At 42.7% G+C, this 18,993-nt stretch overlaps 1 protein-coding gene across 8 annotated transcripts in view; it reads left to right on the top strand.

Annotated features, from left to right (window-relative positions):
* The first annotated feature begins 6,603 nt into the window (after positions 1-6,603).
* The window catches only part of DCAF8 (DDB1 and CUL4 associated factor 8), a 39,998-nt gene continuing 27,608 nt past the window's right edge, over positions 6,604-18,993 (top strand). For 2 of the 8 annotated variants that reach the window (XM_028090915.2, XM_028090909.2), the window contains exons 1-2: positions 6,604-6,752; positions 7,788-7,860. The gene's annotated coding sequence lies outside the window, so the exon portion shown is untranslated. Of the gene's footprint in view, positions 6,923-6,969; positions 7,077-7,787; positions 7,861-8,284; positions 8,306-18,993 lie in introns of those variants that run through there. The other 6 variants (XM_028090914.2, XM_028090908.2, XM_028090910.2 and 3 more) reach the window with 5 other exon arrangements.

The raw sequence follows: 18,993 nt of genomic DNA, 5'->3' as shown, positions 1-18,993 counted from the left end.
ACAAGTGCTAGCCAATGGGGAGATGAATCCAGAATGGGTGCTAGAGAAGGGAGATAATATCATTTACAGCTTAGGGACCCCTCTTGTAAGTGTCCCCAGAAATTGTGATTAACCAGAATGCTGGAGAAACTGCCTTGATAGAATGAACTTGTATACAAAGCATGTGGATCTGAGCAGTGCTAGAAGTGGACTGTAGTAAGCATTATTGGTACCCTGTCCAGAACCTCTTTACTAGGAAGTGTAAAGTCTTGGCTGCTAATAGCTCACAGCTACATCCTTTTGAGAATTGCCCTCTGTGCCGATGGAGCCACTTCTGGAAGTTCCTGGAAGGTTATTCCCTTCCAGGGACAGCATCACAGACAATGATATGATGCCAGTTTCTGCAAAGAAGGCAGCTGGGATTCTGATAAAGATTGCATTATCAGTGATGACTTGTAATTGGTAATTGTGTTATCGGCAAATGATCCTTCCCCCTTTCCTCAAGGTGGGGCAAATGTGCCATGTATTTGCCAAGAGTTCCTGGTGGAGGGTAAACTTAGGAACCCATATCTTTACCTAACTTTTCCCCCATCCTATCTTGCTTCCCTCACTCTTGTTACAGGTTTTACTTAAGAGCACTCCCTCAACAAATCATTGCACAGGATCCCTTTTTTGAGCTCTGCGTCTAGGGAATCCAGCCTAAGACAGAACAGTGGTGTCAACCAAGAGATAAGAATAGGAGAAGTTTGAGTTTGGCAAAGATAGAGCAAAGGTGAGTTCACTTTGGGAGTGTTAAAGTACCAATGGCTGGAAGAGAAGGGAACATCCTCAACCTGATAAAGTGTATCTATGAAAAACCTACAGCTAACAATATACTTAATGGTGAAAGTCTGGGTACTTTTCCCCTAAGATCAGGAACAACACAAGGATATCAGCTCTCACTACTTCTAGTCAACATTGTGTTGAAGGTTCTGGCCAGGGAAGTTAGGCAAGAAAAAGAAATAAAAGGCACTGAGATTGGAAAGGAAGAAATAAAGCCATATTTGCAGATGGCATGATCTCGTATAGGAAATTCTAAGGACATAAGATGAATTTACAAATATCCATTGTATTTCTTTTTTTTTTTTTTTTAAAGATTTTATTTATTTATTTGACAGAGAGAGATACAGCGAGAGAGGGAACACAAGCAGGGGGAGTGGGAGAGGGAGAAGCAGGCTTCCCGCCGAGCAGGGAGCCCGATGCGGGGCTCGATCCCAGGACCCTGGGATTATGACCTGAGCCGAAGGCAGACGCTTAACGACTGAGCCACCCAGGCGCCCCGTTATTAAAATCCATTGTATTTCTGTACATTTGCAATGAATGATCCAAAAATGAAGTTAAGAAAACAATCCTGTTCACAATAACATGAAAAGAATACTTGGGGGAAAAAGAGTACTTAGGAGCAAATTTAACAAAAGAAGTGCAAAACTATACTGTGAAAACTACAAAACTCCCTGTTGAAAGAAGGGAAATCTAAATAAATGGAAAAACATCTCATGTTCGTGGAGCAGAATACTTAACATCATTAAGATGGCAGTACTCCCAAATGATCTCAGTGCTGTCCCTACCAGAATCCCAGCCGACTTTTTTGTGGAAATTGACTAGGTAATTCTAAAAATCACATGAAATTGTGGTGGACTCATAATAAGAAAACAGTCCTGAAAAAAACGGAGGAGGACTCAAACTTCCCGATTTCAAAACTTAATACAAAGCAATGGTAATCAACACAGTGTGCTATTGGCACAAGGATGGACACATACCAGTGGAATAGAATGAAGAGTCCAGAAATAAACTCACACATCTATGGTCAACTGATTTTTGACAAGGGTGCCAAAACCATCCAGCGGGGAAAGAATAGTCTTTTCAGTGGTGGTGCTGGGACAACTGGATAGCCAAAAGAATGAGCTCCATCTTTACCTCACGTTATATTAAAAAATTAAAATAGGTCAAAGACCTAAAAATAGGCACCTGGGTGGCTCAGTGGTTGGGAGTCTGCCTTCGGCTCAGGTCATGATCTCGGGGTCCTGGAATTGAGCCCCGCATCGAGCTCCCTGTTCCGTGGGAAGCCTGCTTCTCCCTCTCCCACTCCCCCTGCTTGTGTTCCTGCTCTCGCTAGCTCTCTCTCTGTCAAATAAATAAATAAAATATTAAAAAAAAAAGACCTAAAAGTAGTAACTAAAACCATAAAGCTCTTAGAAGAAAACAGGTAAAACTGTCATAGCTTTGGGCTTAGCTAGGGATTCTTAGGTATGGCACCAAAAAGCATGAACAACAACAAAAGGAAAAAAAGATAAATTGGACTTAATCAAAACTAGAAAGCTTTGTGCTTCAAAGGACACCATCAAAAATGAAAACCCACAGGATGGGAGAAAATATTTGTAAATCATATGCCTGATAAGGGACTTGTATCTAGAATATATATTCTTAAAACTCGGTAATAGGCAATTTAAAAATGGGCAGAGGATCTGAATAGACGTTTCTCCAAAGAAGACAAAAATGTCCAATAAACGTGAGAAATGCTTGACATTGTTAGTCATCAGGGAAGTGCAAACCAAAATCATAGTGAGATACAACTTCCCATCCACTAGGATGGCTGGAAATAAAAAGTTAGATAATCAAATATTGGCCAGGAGGGGGAGAAATTGGAACCCTCATACACTGCTGGTGTGACTGTGAAATGGTGCAACTGCTTTGAAAAACTGTCAGTTTCTGAAATGATTAAGCAGAGAGTTAACCACGTGACCCAGAAATTCCACTCCTAGGTATATATCCAAGAGAAATGGAGCATGTGTCCACACAGAAACTTGTACATGAATTTTTATACCAGCATTATTCATAATAGTCTTAAGAAACAACCAAATTACCCCATCAGCAGATGAAGGGGTACACGAGATGTGGTATATTCATACAATGGAACAATATTTGGTTATAAAAAGGAATGGAATACACTGATACATGATACAACATGGATGAACTTTGAAGACACGCTAAGTGAAAGAAACCAGTCACACACAAAAATATGATTTCATTCACATGGAAGTCCAGAATAGGGAAATCCATAGATACAAAGTCGTTAATGGTTTCTTGGGGCTGGAGGGGTATGGGGAGATAGGGGGTAATAGCACAGGGTACCGGGTTTTTTTTTTTGAGATGATGAAAATGGTTGGAAATCGACTGTGGTGATGGTTGCACGTATCTGTGAATGTACTAAAAGCCATTCAATTGCACACTTTAAATGGGTGAATTGTATGTGAATTTCATTTCAATAAAGCGGTTTTTTAAAAAATGCCATTGGCTATCAGGTATGTGAGTCTCAAGCTTGAAGGAGAAGCCTGGATTGGCAATAGAGGCTTTGGGATAGGGTTGGTAGTTTAAACTGTGAGAATGAGTAAGATCCCTTTGGAAGAACACGTAGAATGAAGAGGAAGAGAAGTTCATGAAATAAACCATCAAGAGATATAAATAGAACTATGAAATACATGTCACAGAAATCTGTGAGAATGAATATTTAGAAGGGGTAATGATCATCACAACCTCAAACGCAATAGGAAAGCCCAAAATAAGATTTGGTGGTAAGAGCAATGGTGTCCATCAAAGCATAGTAACCAGAGTAAGCATAGAAACCGGATCACCCAGTGGGAAGTTTTTATTTCCATGGCTCCACTAAAATCACTCTTGTTGAGGTCTTAACCTCCATGTTTCCAAATCCAGTGGTCAAGTTTCAGTCATCTTAACCTCAAACTCTTAAGAATGACAGTTGATAGTGTCCTTGAAACATTTAAGACATTTGTTTGATAAGACCCCTTACTCTCGGGTTTTAAATTTTATTTCCTGGGGGCTCCTGGGTGGCTCAGTCGTTAAGCGTCTGCCTTTGGCTCAGGTCATGATCCCACGATGCTGGGATCGAGCCCCGCATCAGGCTCCTTGCTCTGTGGGAAGCCTGCTTCTCCTTCTTCCACTCCCCCTGCTTGTGTTCCCTCTCTCGCTGTCTCTCTCTCTCTCTCTCTCTGTCAAATAAGTAAAATAAAATAAATTCTATTTCCCGGTTGCTCCTTCTAAATAAATTTTGCTGGATTTTTTTACGTCCTGACCTTTACTAGTTGGAGCGCCTTGGGATTAGAGGGTCCAGCCTATATATATATAGACTCTTTCTCTTTTCTTCCACATGAAGTAAGCGCTCCCCACTCCATAATTATATACACTGTTTATACCTTAATGACTCCCCAGTTTATACCACCAATTGTCTTCTATGAGCCTCAGATTCATATTTCAATTGTTTACTCAGTAGCTCCATTTGGAAATCTAATAGGCACCTCCAGTTTAACATGTCTAAAATAGAACTGGACATTTTTCCAAAAAAAACCTCTCCTCCTGCTCCCCCCTCCTGCCTGGAGTTCTATCTCAGTAAATGGCATTACTATTTATCCTGTCGCTCAAATCAAAAAAACCTGAGATAGCTTGACTCTTTATCTTTCACTCCAGACTCAAATCTATTAGCAAATCACCTCTGCCACCTTCAAAGTATGTCCTGAATCCAACTACTTCCTATCACGTCCACTGCAACACTAGTCTTACAGATCTTTTGCAATAGCTTCCTGTCTTTCAGCTTCTATTTTGCCTCCCTGCAGGCAGTTTTCAAAGGAGCATCCAGAGTAAATCTCTTCACTTATAAGTCAGATCCTGTCACTTTTTTACTCAGAACCCTCCATGGCTTTTTAGCACTCTTTGGAGATAAAATCCAAAGTCCTCTCCTTGGTCTATAAATCTGGGAGTGATCCGGCTCCCATCTTGTATCTCCAAACTGATTTCCTATCTGCTCTTTTGCCACACTGGCTTCCCTGCTGATCTTTGCATACACCAAGCACACTCAAGCTTCAGGTCTTTTTTACCTTATTGTTCCCTCTGCCTGGAAGGTTCTTCCCCTGTGTGTATGGTTCACTCTCTCACTTCAAATCTTTATTCAAATGTCACCTCAGCAGAGGGCCTTTCCTGAACCCCCTCAGTAAAAGAGCACATCTACTCGGGTAAACCCTGCTTTATTTTCCACTAGTCTTCATAAGCTTAATATTATTGTCTGTGTGACCCTGTCTTCCCCTTACACCCCAACCCCTGCCCTGAGAAATAAGTTCTGTGAATGCAGGAATCTTGGTTTGGTTTTTTTTACTGCTTCAGCCCCAGTACCTAGAACAGGGGCCTTACACACTGTGGGAATTCAGCAGATGTTGACAGAGTGAATGAAAGAACGGATAGAACGGTAAGGCATCAGACAGCTACTTTGTGCTCTGGTCCTCTTCTAGAGGGTTGGGGTTACAAAGATGAGAAAGATATAGTCCCTGCCACTATAGAGTTCATATTCTAGTAGTATACTTAGATTACAGATACGTAATTATAGGTTAAATGTTCACAGGTAAAAAATGTTAGGAAAAAAATAATGCAGAGTGAGAGGACAGAGGAAGATGGTGGTGTAGAATATCATTTTAGTTGGAATAGTCAAGAGCTGCCTCTCAGAATAAGTAGGATTTCAGCAGAGATCTGACTGAGTGGAGAGAGCAAGTCTAGTAAAGATCTGGTACATGAGTATCCCAAGAAGAGGGAACAAATGCAGAAGCCATAAGGGTGGATCATGCTTTGGCTGGAGTTAAGACTGGAGAAGGCCAATAAGGATAGAGCAGAGGTAGGTAGTAAAGGAGGAGATGAAATCAGAGAAACAGGTGCCACAACACATAAGGCCCTCTTTGGAAGCCATTGTGATCACGTGTGTGTGTGTGTGTGTGTGTGTGTGTGTGTGTGTGTGTGTGTGTGTGTGTGATGGGGAAGATTTGGGGTAATAATATAGGTAGTGGGGTGACCTGACTTAAATTTTAAAAGGTCACACTGGCTGCCTTCTGTTTAACTGGCAGGTCAATAGTGAAAGTAGACAAACCAGCTAGGTATCCATTGCAACAGTCTAAGTAACATAATGACCTAATAGTAGATGAGAGCGATAGAGGAGGTGAAAGGGGTCAGATGATTGCACCCTGGCCTGGTCAAAAATCCCCGCGCCTGGCAGCCACCTTTCCAGACTTCTGCAAGCTTCCTTTAAGGTGTCAGAACGGAGCAGAGCGCGCAGCACCAAGCCCATTCTGGGGAACCCACAGCACACCACCGCCTGCGGAGAAACAGCCTCTGGAATAGCTCGGCTGCACCTTAAGCTTCCGAATCCCTTCTTTTAATTTGAAAATGGGGTAATGGAAGCTCTCGGGGGGAAGCGGGTCTCGAAGGTATAAAAACCACTGAAGAAAACCAGGTCCTCAAAGGAAATGGGGTTTTCAGAGGAAACCCGGCGACAACTTGCCTGTTTCCAGTATTCAAAAGCAGGGCAAAAATAGAGGCCGCCCAGGAAGCTGCCAGCCAGCCCGCCAGAAATGAAGTTTATTTCCACCACACCACCACAAGTCCGGGAGGTCCCTAACTCGCATTTGTTTTGATTGCGCGAGGAAAGCGAGCCCCTCGAAACGCGCGGCGAAAACAACCTCGCCTCCCGGCAGTGCGCACGCGCCCCTCGCTCTGTTTTCCGTTGGCCCTAAGCCCCGCCCCTTCTGCGTCCTCCGAGGAGGGTTGGGAGCGGAGAGCTCGCGCGACCACTCTTCCCTCAGTCTCCTCCAGCACCTCGTCGCAAACGGGGCCGGAAAGCGTGGTGGCGCAGGCGCAAGCGCCGAGAGCGGAGGCGGTGGTGGTGGCGGCCGCTGGCCAGTGTAAGATGGCGGCGGCGTTGGTGGCGGCAGTGGACGGGGCGGCTGGGCCTGGAACAGTCGGAGCAGCCGCTGGCAGAAGGATGACCCAAGACGGGAAGCGGGCTGCTGAGCCTCGCCGGCTCCCGTGCTTGTAACTGCCCCAGCCGGACACCCCCCCCTTGACCTACCCGGTCCGTGTCTCGTTCCGGCTTGGCCTGACCCCCTCGCCCCTGGCCCTCTCCCCGTCAGGATAGGTTGGATTCCTTTCCCAAGCTCCCGGGGCTCAGGTCTTGTTCTGGCCCTGAGCCGAGTCTCCGCCGGGAAGACTGGCTGCCCTTGCCTCAGGTCAGCCCTGGGGTTGCCCCCAAGAGCCTGCCCCGCAGTCCACAGGGACGTCTTTGCTCCTGGGGTGACCCATTTGTGTGCGCGTTTTTACCCCTTAGACTGGAGGAAGCGGTCGCCCTGCGTCTCCCCGTCACCTCGGGGCCACCGCGCAGTGTGCCCCCTCCCCCATCCCGAGTTCTCGGGCCCAGCACCTTGTACGGAAGGCCGAGGTCCAAGTCAGTTGTTGCCGTCTGCTCCTGTTCCCCTTGTAATACAATTCTCGCACCTTACTTCCCCTCACCCCCAGATCTTCCAGGGCACCGCAGAACCGTACCATTTGCCCCCTGTTAGTTGGAAAGCATCTGGTGGCTTGAATTTCTGACTCATACGATTGTTGCTGAAGTCTCTGTAAACCGGCGCTAGCGCTATCACATTCTTTACGGGATTTCCCCCTGCTCTGTGGCTTCTGGTTCAGAGGTTTGGTTATGGGTTAGCGTTGGAAAGATTCCGTTTTTCCTTTTAAATGACTTTTACGTTTTAGTGGAGCCGGCAGATTACTTGCCTGGTTCATTTTATTTCTGTAACTGTGTGGGTTATTTGTTCAGTAGTTAAGAGTTACTCTGGTTTTAAGTCATACTGAGGAGGTCTAAAGAGATTCTTAAATGTATTCATAAATATTTTTATTATGTTTGGTAGAGATACCTTTGCCATTTAAACTTTAACTTTTCTCAGCCCTTCAGTGAATCAACAGACCTATTTTCTCAGGAGCTCAGCCTGGCCCTACTTCAGTGATAAAGAAGGAAAGGTGAGTAGGAGTTGAAGGCATTTAAATTCCTGAGGCCAAGACAGACCCTCCCCTGATGCTCAAGTGCTGACCACTGAAGTCATAAAATTCCTACCCCAGTATCCCAAAGTTGGGGTATTGTTCTTGGCTGTGTCCCAGCTCTGGCTAAATTACTTTGACAAGTTTTATTGGCTGTGGGCGTCTTGACTTTCTGGCCTAAACTATTGCTGTATATCTTCAAATAACTCCAGTTAAGCCTAGAAGTGAATGTGTCTCCCTCTTCCTTTATTCATGTGCCTTGTGTGTTGCCTTTGTGTGGATCATGTTTCTTACATTGTTAAAAGCTGGGAATTCATTTGCCTGAGTTCTGTTCAGCCTCTTGTCAAATCAAGTCTCTTCCCTTCTCAGGGCTTTGGACTGTTGTTTCTCTTTAGAGGAGAATCCAGCTGCTTGTCACTAAAAGCTGGTAAGTGATGCTGCTGTCAGTGGTGTCTGAGTTCAGTCTACCTCAGAATTCCAACTTTTCAGGACATAGTAGGAAATTCAGGGTTAAAAAAAATTGGCTGCTCTTTTATAGCTGCTCTGAAGAGTTTTTGGTGAGCAGAGGAATCATCCTGTGCATTTAGCAGCATGGGCCAGAGCCAAAGAGGGAGTCTGAACATACTTGTAAATGTAATTTCTGTAAGACTCTTAGGTTTCTGGTAGCAGAGGATAGTGCTGTGGTTGACGTCCGTGGGATGTGACAGAAGAACTGAGTGGCTCTGGAAGGTAGGCCTGGCTGATTCTTAATACCTTTATGATATGTAGTAGGTAAAGGTTGAGTGTGACACTGGTAAGTTTTGTTCCTCATGGTGTCCTGATTAGAAAATGAACCGGAATAAGATTATTATTGGTGGCATGTATGTGTATCAGTGAGTTGTAAAGAGAGAATACAGCTTTGAGAGCTGGACAGACCTGAGTTTAAATACTAACATTTATTGGCCATGTGACCTTGGGCGAGCTACTTAAACTTCTCTTGACTCTTAATTTCCACATCTCTAAAAGTGGGATAATGCCGCTTACTTCTTGGGGTCATTGTTAGTATTGTATGCTACATAAAGCTGTTAAATGCCTGACATATGATAGACATTTATAAAAAAATGTTTTCTTTACACATCGTTGCTATGGCCTTGAGTAAGGTATGCATTAGTCTACACTTCTTTTTTTCTCTTTAAATCATTTTTAATTGGTCAGCTTAGATGTATGCTTTGTGGGTACACACCTAGAGTTATTTTCTGAACATGATTGAGGTACGTGTTTTGGGGGTTCAAGGTCAGAGGACAGCGAAAATATTAGTTGTCAGTGTGTATCTCTAAATGCATTCTTAGACTAAACATCAGTACTTCTCCATAGTTCGTTGCTTCCTTCCTCCTGGTCTCTGTTAGCACATCTGATCAGCGTTGACACAAGGATTGTAATTCCTTCCCTTGCTGCTTCAGTGTTGTTCACCGCCTCTGCTCCAGCTACCCGTTATGCTTTTTCCTTTTTGCCTTGAAGAGAATACATTTTTTTCCAAGCTATTGGGCTCTGCAGTGATCCTCATCAATAGATCATCAGAGAACTAGACCATGAAAAGGTCTCCTTGTTCTTGGAAGTGAGTCTGGACTAGGGAGCAGGGAGTGCAGAGCATTTTAGTTCATCTCCCTAGCTGGACCATCTTAACAATATGATGGCAAAGATGCAGGTTTTTAACCTTCTCTTGTTGGCTTTTCTTCTACATCTTTTTGGGGGAGGTAAGGGCACATGAAAATTAAAAGTGTTGATAATATTGCAGTGAAATCAACTGTATTCATTCAGGCCAGTGATCTAATTAGAGTTGATCAGCTTTCATTACCACCATCCAGGGTCTAAATTCTCCTTTTGAAAAGTAGACTTTTGGATGGAGGGTTTTGAGGTGGTCTGAGACTGCATTTTTATTATTTGTGTTTTTATGAGATCTGGAGATCTGTGTTGGGCGAGGGGTGGGGTTGGGAGGAAAAAAGCACATATGTTGAAAGAGGCATAACTTTGTTCCTCTCTGTGTGCTGGGTAAGAATCCCTCCTCCCTTAGGGGTTTCACGTTCTGAGCTCCAGGTGACATCTTTGTATACAGTGAACCAGTATTCTTAGTCTCTGAACCACAACTGTAAAATTCTTACCTTTCTGAAGATACTTTATATTTCAGGGCGTTGAATAAGAATTGTCACATCTTATTAGGAAGTATTTCCTAGTATGGCTGAAGTGGGAGGCTAGGTTTGCTTGTGACCTTAATTCCCACCACCAGCCTGACAGGGCATTTTATACAGCGGTCTGTGGAATGTATAGAAACCAGTACCAGTGCTGTGATCCTTAGTGTTGACTAGGATCATCCTAAGACAGAAGCTTGTCTTCAGAGACAGCTAAAAGAAAGCAGCCTTTTTGTTGCCAGTTTAAAACGATAATGACATTTCAAGAGCAAAAGGACTCTAGGAGAAGACATTCTGCAGAAGTGCGCTCTGTTGTGGGAGACAGACCTTCAGATTTTCATGCTCTTGGTCCTGTGTTCTAGCAGGTGAGTTACAGGCTTTTAACATCATGAAGCGACTAATTAAACTTTGTTTTCAGGAGATAGATCTGTTTCTGGATTGTTTCTGCTGTAGAAAAGTTATTCTAAACCTGTCTGGGAATGGTGCAGATTATAAAAGACAGTTATCCAAACAGAGCTTTTTTATTGCATAACTTTGGTGGTTAAGTTAGTTTTTAAGATTGAATTAGCTTTTTCTTTTTTAAAAAAGCAAATTATCAGTAAGCCAAGGTAATCTACTTACTGTCACCCAATCTGGAACCCAGGCAACTAACTGAAAGAATTGAATCAGCAACAGACGTGGAGGTGGTGACATGTGTATGTTAATGTCAGAGCCAGATGCCAGTGATTTTAGCTTAGTTTTGCAGTAATGTTGAAAACTTTTCGTCTTAATGTTTTTGTGAATATAATAGAGAAACTTTGTCACTGTTAAGATTGGTCAGAAATTCTTGTTTACTTGATTCAGTTATTTTCTTGGAGAAGAAAGTCCTTGAAAGGTCTTTGAAAGTTAGTGTGTAATGAATTTTGTGAATTGGTCACACTTCTTTTTTTTTTTTTTTTTTTAGATTTTTTTTATTTATTCATTTGACAGAGAAAGAGACAGTGAGAGCAGAAACACAAGCAGGGGGAGTGGGAGAGGGAGAAGCAGACTTCCCGCCGAGCAGGGAGCCGGATGCGGGGCTCGATCCCAGGACCCTGGTATCATGACCTGAGCCGAAGGCAGACGCTTAACGACTGAGCCACCCAGGCGCCCCTGGTCACACTTCTTTTATCTCTGTCTCCATAGGACATAGTTTCTGGGCCAGAAGCCCACTTTCTCAAGTACTTGCCTTAACCTCTGGAATGTGTATGCTAAAGATAAATTAATGAACTGAGCCTGCTCTGAGTTTGCAGATAGGGCATGGGGAGTGATTAATATGACAAAGATGGCATCTTATTGCTGAAATGTAGTATGTCTAATGGATTGTGTTATTGCAAACATTTTTAGTATCGCATCTGAGAGGTTAGGTATTTGCTCTTGCCCTCTGATGATACTATTTAAGGAGGTCTGTTGAAGTTCTAATGCGAAGCATCCATGCTTGCCTCTCATGTCCTTTTGTTGTTGTTCTGGGTTTTTCTTAGCCATCTGGAGATCTGTAGGCTTTACCTCTGGTGGTAGCCAGGAGGCTGTATTCCTCTAGTGTACTTTTAAGCCTTGCCACATTATCAGACATGTTTCTAACCTTATTTAGGACCCAGTGTTAGACTCTGTCCTCTCACCTAGTGCAGGTAGGAGGGCACTTCTTGATGTCTTTAGCCTTTCTGTTTTTATTGTTTTATTGTCAGTTGTATCTTTGGAGTGCCACACTTCTGTGTCCTTTCCAGTGATTAAAGAACAATGTGAAATGTGAGTGGTAAAAACTGGTAATGGGGGCTGGATTCTGATGTAAAGGTAAATCATTTCATTGTGGAAACAGAGTGGAGTTCCCTTAGAAATGACTTTTCCTTAGAATCATTTGAGGTAAATGGGCTTAAATATGGTCATAAAAAGTTCCTTAGCTGTCTTGCTGCTGACAGCACTTAAGAGTTAGCGTGCATTCCTAACATACTCTGAAATACCATTATTAGAATTAAAGCCAATAAACTATAAACACAGGGCATTTGGTATTACCAACAGGGAGAGAAGGCATTCATCCAAAGGAGGAATGAAGTTCCTTGTTCATAATATAGTTGCTGCAGGAATTCCTTGTTTTCTTCTTCTTCACCTGTGGAGGATTGCTTTGAAGCTCTCATCTTGGCTATCCAGTGATCCTTCGAGAGGGAGAAGAACTGAAAGAGTGGGAGGCTCATATTTTGGGCACCTGCATATATTGCTTCACCGTAGTTCGTAGAGCATGAATGTGCTCAAGAGATACTGACAGAGCTCTCTGATTCTTTAAAAGGCCAGTGAGAGCAGGGAAGCAGATTTTATAGACTTGGAACTGTGTCCTCGGTTGTGTACAGTGTTTGGAGGATTGTTGCTGAGTGGTGAAGCCCAGGCTTCTCTAGGAAATGCAGTCTGGAAGCAGAAATGAGAAGCTAGAAAAATAGTACACGTTTGCAAAAATGTTGTCTCTAATTCTCTAAACCAGCTCCTGCAGGGTAATAGTATTGTCTCATTTTATGGAAGGAGAAACAGACTTAAGTGGTAGAATCAGAATTCAAACCCAGGTCTGACTGACACCAGAAACCCTTTTTTATCATACCTTGCGCTGTCTTTTAGAAACCTGGGCGCTTCAGTGCCAACTGATGAAACAAATGAGCTGAAAGGAAGAGTTCAGTATTTCTTATAAAAGCATATGTAAAGTATAAAAGGTCTGTCCACGTGACAGTATGAATAAAAGCGTTTCTGAATTGTTTAAGCATGGGTCTCAGGTTGTGATTAATTGGTAGGCTAATGAGTTTTTTAAGGAAAGAACTTTAATGGATGTAACTACACTGAAGGAGATAGCTGAATCCTTTTTTAATCCTTGAAGAGGGAGAAAATGGCATTCTCCCTCCACACCGGAGGTAACTCCACAGAACACTGTTCTGACTCTCAGAGCCTTTCCTCAGTCTGTCTCTTTCTGTACTTCTCTGAAGCGTTTGAAATGTGGATGGTCCCCACCTTCTTGAAACCTTTTTATCTCTTGACTTCCAAGATGTTAGACACTCTTTATTCCTTCCACTCTCCCGTGCGTTTTTCGGTTTCCCTCTTATTTCTTTTCCTAAGGGTAGGTGTTCCCCAGGATTCTTGCCTTGGACTCTCTCACCTTTCTTGGGTACTTAAATTTTTGTTTTTTTTGTGAGGTATAACTTATAAGGTGGTTGATTTTGAAGCTTCTCTGTACAGTAATTACCAAGTCGGTATCTGACCCTAGTTTCTGAAATTTCAGACCTACCTTTGTTTTCCACTACCTTCCTGACATGTCAACTTGGATTTTAAACATAATCAAAATCAGATTCATCTCTTCTCCCACACATGCCCGCTTCTCATTTATGACATTGATTTCCCCCGGGTACCCCAACTCAGACTTGTCTTTTTGATTTGGGGGGGTGCTTCGTAACTACCGTTGAACCAGGTTTGGTCAGCTCCGCTTTGGCAGCATCCTCACATCCGTTCCCTTCTTCTCATTTCCTCAGCCAGCAGCCTCAGACAGGCGCCCAGTGCTTTTTACCTCAACGACTGGAAGCTTTTAAACTTGTTTCTCCCTCCTTTTCTGTCCATTTCAGTCCTGTCCTTGACAAAGTCATTTTCCTGATTGCCCCCCCACGCACCTTCTTAACTGATCAGTGTGTGCACCCTGCCGCCCACCCGGGCAGACGTGGTCACGCCAGGGCTTTCATCTTCCCTGCGTTTCCTCTTCCTTGTCCTGGTCTTTCTCAGCGTTACCCACTGAAATCCTATCCTCCCTGCCAAGCTGAGTTTACCTTTTTTATGATACTGATGTTTGTGTCACTTGTGTCATCCTTGTATACTCATTTTCCCTTATTGATGACTGGCTACAGAGGGAATTAGGACTGCCTCGTGTGTGTTTGCGCCTCCTGTGTCGCCTCGTGGGTCGTGGCAGTACCAGCTTGTCTGTGTATAGATGGGCCGCTGGGGGGTGCCAGAGGCCTAGAATTTGGATAAACAAGGGCAGCTGGAGAGCTGTACAGTTAGGTTGCCCCGTGCTGTCAGATCTTCTGCACAACACGAATAGAGATTAATTTTCCTGATCCAGAAGCATTTATAGTTTCTTTCTGCTCCACGCTCCAGAGGAGACAGTGTAGGATATTCACCTTCTCTCAATACTCAATAGAGAGTGGCCCAGAACTAAAGGCCTATCTCCCTGTAAACATGTTGTATATAGTAGGAGTTTCAGTTTCCTTGGGGTTATCCTTTGAATTTCAGTTCCCCGGGGTTCTCTGATTAATAAACACCATACAGTGGGAGTGTGGCTCATGGCGGGAGTCAGGAAGGTTGGCTAGAGGAGGTGTTTATTGTGAAGTAGAGAAATAAGGTGAGGAGAATGAATTTAAAATGAGCCATTTCAGCTAAGAACCACAGTTGGGGTTGGGGAAAGCAGGACTGGTCGATTCCAGATGGACCACAGAGCCCAGGGCAGAAAGGCAGGTTTGTCCTGTGGATGGAGATGGGCCCTGAACAGCTGTCCTCTTACGGGTGTGTTGGGACGTCTGTCCTCCCAAGAGGAGCCAGACACTGCGTGACTCTCAGATATCTGTTCTAATAATAGAAGTATTTTCTACCACCATTTTTCAGTTTCAGAGGAGATTCTAAAACTTTGTCTACTTGAACAATGGGTGTTGATGTAGGAGAGCTAGGCACTTGAGTTGCAGAGGCGCGCCAAGCCAGACTGCCGGGCTTATGTAAGTCATGGGGACTCACGGGGTGGGTGAGCTCGGGTCTTAGTAAAAGGGATCAGGGATGGTAATGTTTGTAGTTGTTGATGCTCCCATCGGACCTGAAGTGAGGAAGAATTATCACACCCATTTTCCTAGATCCCAAGGGAGTTAAAATGAAAATTTGAGAGAAATTTAAAAAATAAAATTAAAAAGCATTAAGTATACAAATTAGCAGTACAACCACAGAACTGTTTTGAACTACTTTAAGCTCCCAATACTTTTAGTTGTCACCAAGACAGTGGGATTGGAGTCTTTTTATAAGTTTAGGATTCATCCTGCCTTTCATGGCATCGTTGGTAAATCACAGGTGGCTTTGGTCACAGCCAAACTCCTCCTGTACTTTCTTTTTCAAACAAGAACTGATGTTTTGCTTTCATTTACTGTGGCATATTGACCACTTTAGCTAATCTCTGTTAATAATCACAGTGTTGAGAATTTAGTATTTTTGATTTTATTTTAATTATTAATTTTTTAAGTAGGCTGCACGCCTAGCATTTGAGCCCAGCACAGGGCTTGAACTTGCGACCCTGAAATCAGGACCTGAATGGAGATCAAGAGTCAGATGCTTAACCAACTGAGCCACCCAGGTGCCCCAGCCCTGAGAATTTAGTATTTTTAATTTTAATCGTTGGGCTTTGGCCATCATTTAACGCTTTGCCCGACTTCTTCCTCCCACATCCCTTCTCCTATTCCCTTTTTATCGGCCATGTTTCTTGAGGTATCATTTATATACATGTAAAATTTACACCTTTTCTCAGTGACTCATTCTGCGGATTCTTACAAACATATAGTCACATGACACCACCAAGGTCATAGTCATAGAACATTTCCATCACTTCCAGAAGTTTTCTTACGCCTGTTTGTAGTCAGTTCTCTTCCCTGACCAACCAGGTTCTGCTGTCTGTCCCTGTAGTTTATTTTTTTTAGCATGTTCCATGAATGGAATCATTACGTAGCTGTCAGTGTCTTGCTTCTTTGACTTAGCGTGACATACTTGCCACTCATCCGCATTGCTTTGTGTATCAATAATTCGTTCCTTTTTATTGCTCAGTAGTAGTCCACTCTGTGGCTGGACCACAACTTATGTATTATCCATGACCTGGCAGAAGAACGTTTGATTGTTCCCAGTTTTTGGTGAATCTAAATAAAGCCACTAAAGAAAACATTCACCTATAGGTTTCTGGGGGAACATATATTTTCATTTTTCTTGAGTACATATACCTGAGTGGGATTCCTGGGTTGTATGGTAAGTTTGTGTTTGACTTTATAAAAAACCGCCAGGCTGTTTTCCAAAGTGACTGCCATCTTGCATTTCTACCAGCAATGTGTGGGACTTTAGTTGCTCCCTTCCTTGTTAGCCCTCGATAAAGGAAACTTTCATTGTTATTATTTTATTAAGTTTTAGTCATTCTGATAGGTGTATAGAGGTTTATTGTAGTTTTAATTTGTATTTCCCTAACGACTGATAACGTTGAGCATCTTTTCAGGTGATTGTTATTTAGCTGTGAGAAGTAGATTTTGGCTGCTGCCCTCTATGAAATCCATCTTTTGCAGATATTTTCTTCCAGTCCATAGCTTGTCTTTTCATTTTCTTAGTAGTGTCTCTTGAAGAATAAATTTTTATTTTGATACGTCCCGTTACTTAATTTTTTCTTTCACGGTTTGTGTGGTTTGTTTGTTTGTTTATTTATTATTTATTTTGAGTTCTTGTCTTGAGAAATATTTGCCTAGCCTGTATCACAAGCATTATCTTCTTTGTTTTCTTCTGGAAGTTACATTGTTTGAGCTTTACATTTAGATCTATGATTCATTTTGAGTTAGTTTTTGTGTATTGTACAAGTTACAAGTCAAGGTTTCTTGTGTTCTTTTTTCCTTGCTGTTTTTTCCTTTTTCTTGTCTTTTTTTTTTTGCATTTGGATGTCCTGTTGCTCTGGTGTATGTGGTCTCTTACACAAATCTTTAATCAATATTAGGAAAGGAAAGCAGCTACAGTAGTTTTAAACAAGACATGTTTGGTACCTCTTCCACAAAGTACTTTTATACTTTGTATTACCTGCCCCTTTGCTTGGTTTTTAGTTAATAATTTGTCATATATTTGGTTAAAAATTTAAAGCCTTTTTATTAACACAAGAGAAATCTAGGTCACTGGAATTTCTAGGGTAGAAATTAAAATGGCACTTGAATCTTTTTTTCCCCATCCCCCAATAGTTTACTCTTTAACCTTCAGTTTGGCAGGGGTTATGGTTATTTTTAGAGTGTAGGCAGTAGAGCTAATCTAATTAAACTCCCCTAGCTACCTGGGACAGTGAGCTCATCAGCTCTTCCAGGCTCAGATTGGTTTGCTCTGGACTGGATTTTACATGGAAATTGATCAAGGTAAAAGCAGTGGATTTGTTGGGAATGATAGTGCATTAAAGAATGATGAAGGTAACTTATGTTTGGGTCAAGTATGGTCCCTAACTTCTGATTGTAAAATAAGGTTATATTCTTTGGTGATGAAAGAGATTCTAGAATGGTTCCTATACTTGAGACCAAGGGCACCGTCATAGCATCTTGCCTGTTTTAATTTGGATACTTTAATTCCTGCCCCAGAGTTGAGATGGTTTTAAATTTCTTCATTCTGATAGAAATGTATACGATAAGAATAACAGGTCATTTCCAAAGTGATTGTATTTTATTGTCATCATTTCTTGGCTTTTTGAAAAAGTGGTCCTCCAAAGGGGGAAGGTGTGCACCCCAAGGGGTATTGAAGATGGTCCAGTAATGTATAGAAAAAGAACATTGGAATTTGTTTTTTTCTAGAAAAATTAAACTTAGTATATATGCACACATATTGAAGATTCATGGTAAAACTTTTCACTGATACAGGTTTATAATCCGTTTTGAGACCCCTGCTCCAGAGCATCCTGCTGCAGAACTTTTAACATATAATTCTACTTACCTATACCATCTCTGGAATTACTAATGCTATCTTACAAAAAAAAAAAAAAATGAAGTCTGGAGAAGGTTAAGTAGCTCATTCATGGTCAGAAAAGATACTAATGGCTTAGCTGATACTACAACCCTGGACTAATTTTCAATCTAGAACTAATTTTGCTAAACTCTCTGGCCCCTAAAATGTGACCTTTAGAAGCTATCTGCCTACCAACTCTGTGATTAAACAGGGTTGGCATGAGCATTCACAGGGTTGTCCCTGTTTCTGAATTTCGCAATACATTCTGTCAATTTTTCTTCCTCAAAAAGATCTCTTTTTGTAAGAACCTTAAACCACTTTCCCCAGAAGACAAGCTCTGCAACCTCTCAGTATGGGTTGAACCGTATGGCTCTGCTTTTCCTGCCTCTCAGGGCTGGGAGCTCTGGCTCCTCCTGGTCATGGAGGCTGGGAGAGCAAATGGATTCTCTAGTGCCTTATGTGTCTGTGGCTCAGGCAGTCTGGGCTTCTGTAGGAATTGATGCAGTTCAGTTTTGAGAAAGGGTCTCTGGAGCCACTTTCTTCTTTGGAAAGTGATAATGGTGGGGTGGACAGTATGGTATGGTTGAGAGTTTTGCTTCTGGAGGTGAGGAAACATCACATTTCTCTCAGTTGACTGGGGAACGTGTGCTTATGACCTGAGTTTTTAATCTTAACAAAGTAGTGTGCTTGTTTTCCCCACCTCACAGGACTTTGGCAGTTAATGTAATTAACTTAAACCCTCGGCAGGGAAGAAGATACTGCCGAGATGCTCAAGAATATAAATAGGGACTACCAACAGGAAAAAACCAGGGCTGTGTGAAGAATGCTGTGCAAAAATACCCTCCTTGGAGTAGGAGGAGGAAAACAGCCTGCTCTGCAAACCGCTCTTCGCTGATGTTTTTTGACGTGGCTTCACAAATCTGTGCTTTGTTGGCGTTGCCTCCCAGCACCCTTCCAGGTCCTTCCTGAGACTCGGCCTTGGTCCTGCCGTGTGTTTTTGCTACTCCCCCACTCTGGCCTGCGGAGCAAGCTTTGGGTAGCTGTCTCTTGGCCGGGGACACTTTTTGAAGCAACTTGGATTTCTGTAGAGGAGGGTAGGGGGTCAGGATAAGGATGGGGCTGCGTCGGGGGTAGTTGTCGTGGGAATGAAAGGGCTGTTGAAAGATTAGAAGCCAGTGTGCCTGGGCACGAGGACTGGAGTCATAATCATACTTTG

This window comes from Eumetopias jubatus, unplaced genomic scaffold (genome assembly GCF_037043125.1).
Source record: "Eumetopias jubatus isolate StellerSeaLion01/CBP00866 unplaced genomic scaffold, mEumJub1_p1.0 scaffold_12, whole genome shotgun sequence".
In the NCBI taxonomy this organism is placed as follows: Eukaryota; Metazoa; Chordata; class Mammalia; order Carnivora; family Otariidae; genus Eumetopias; species Eumetopias jubatus.
This window is presented reverse-complemented; position numbering and strand designations above follow the sequence as displayed.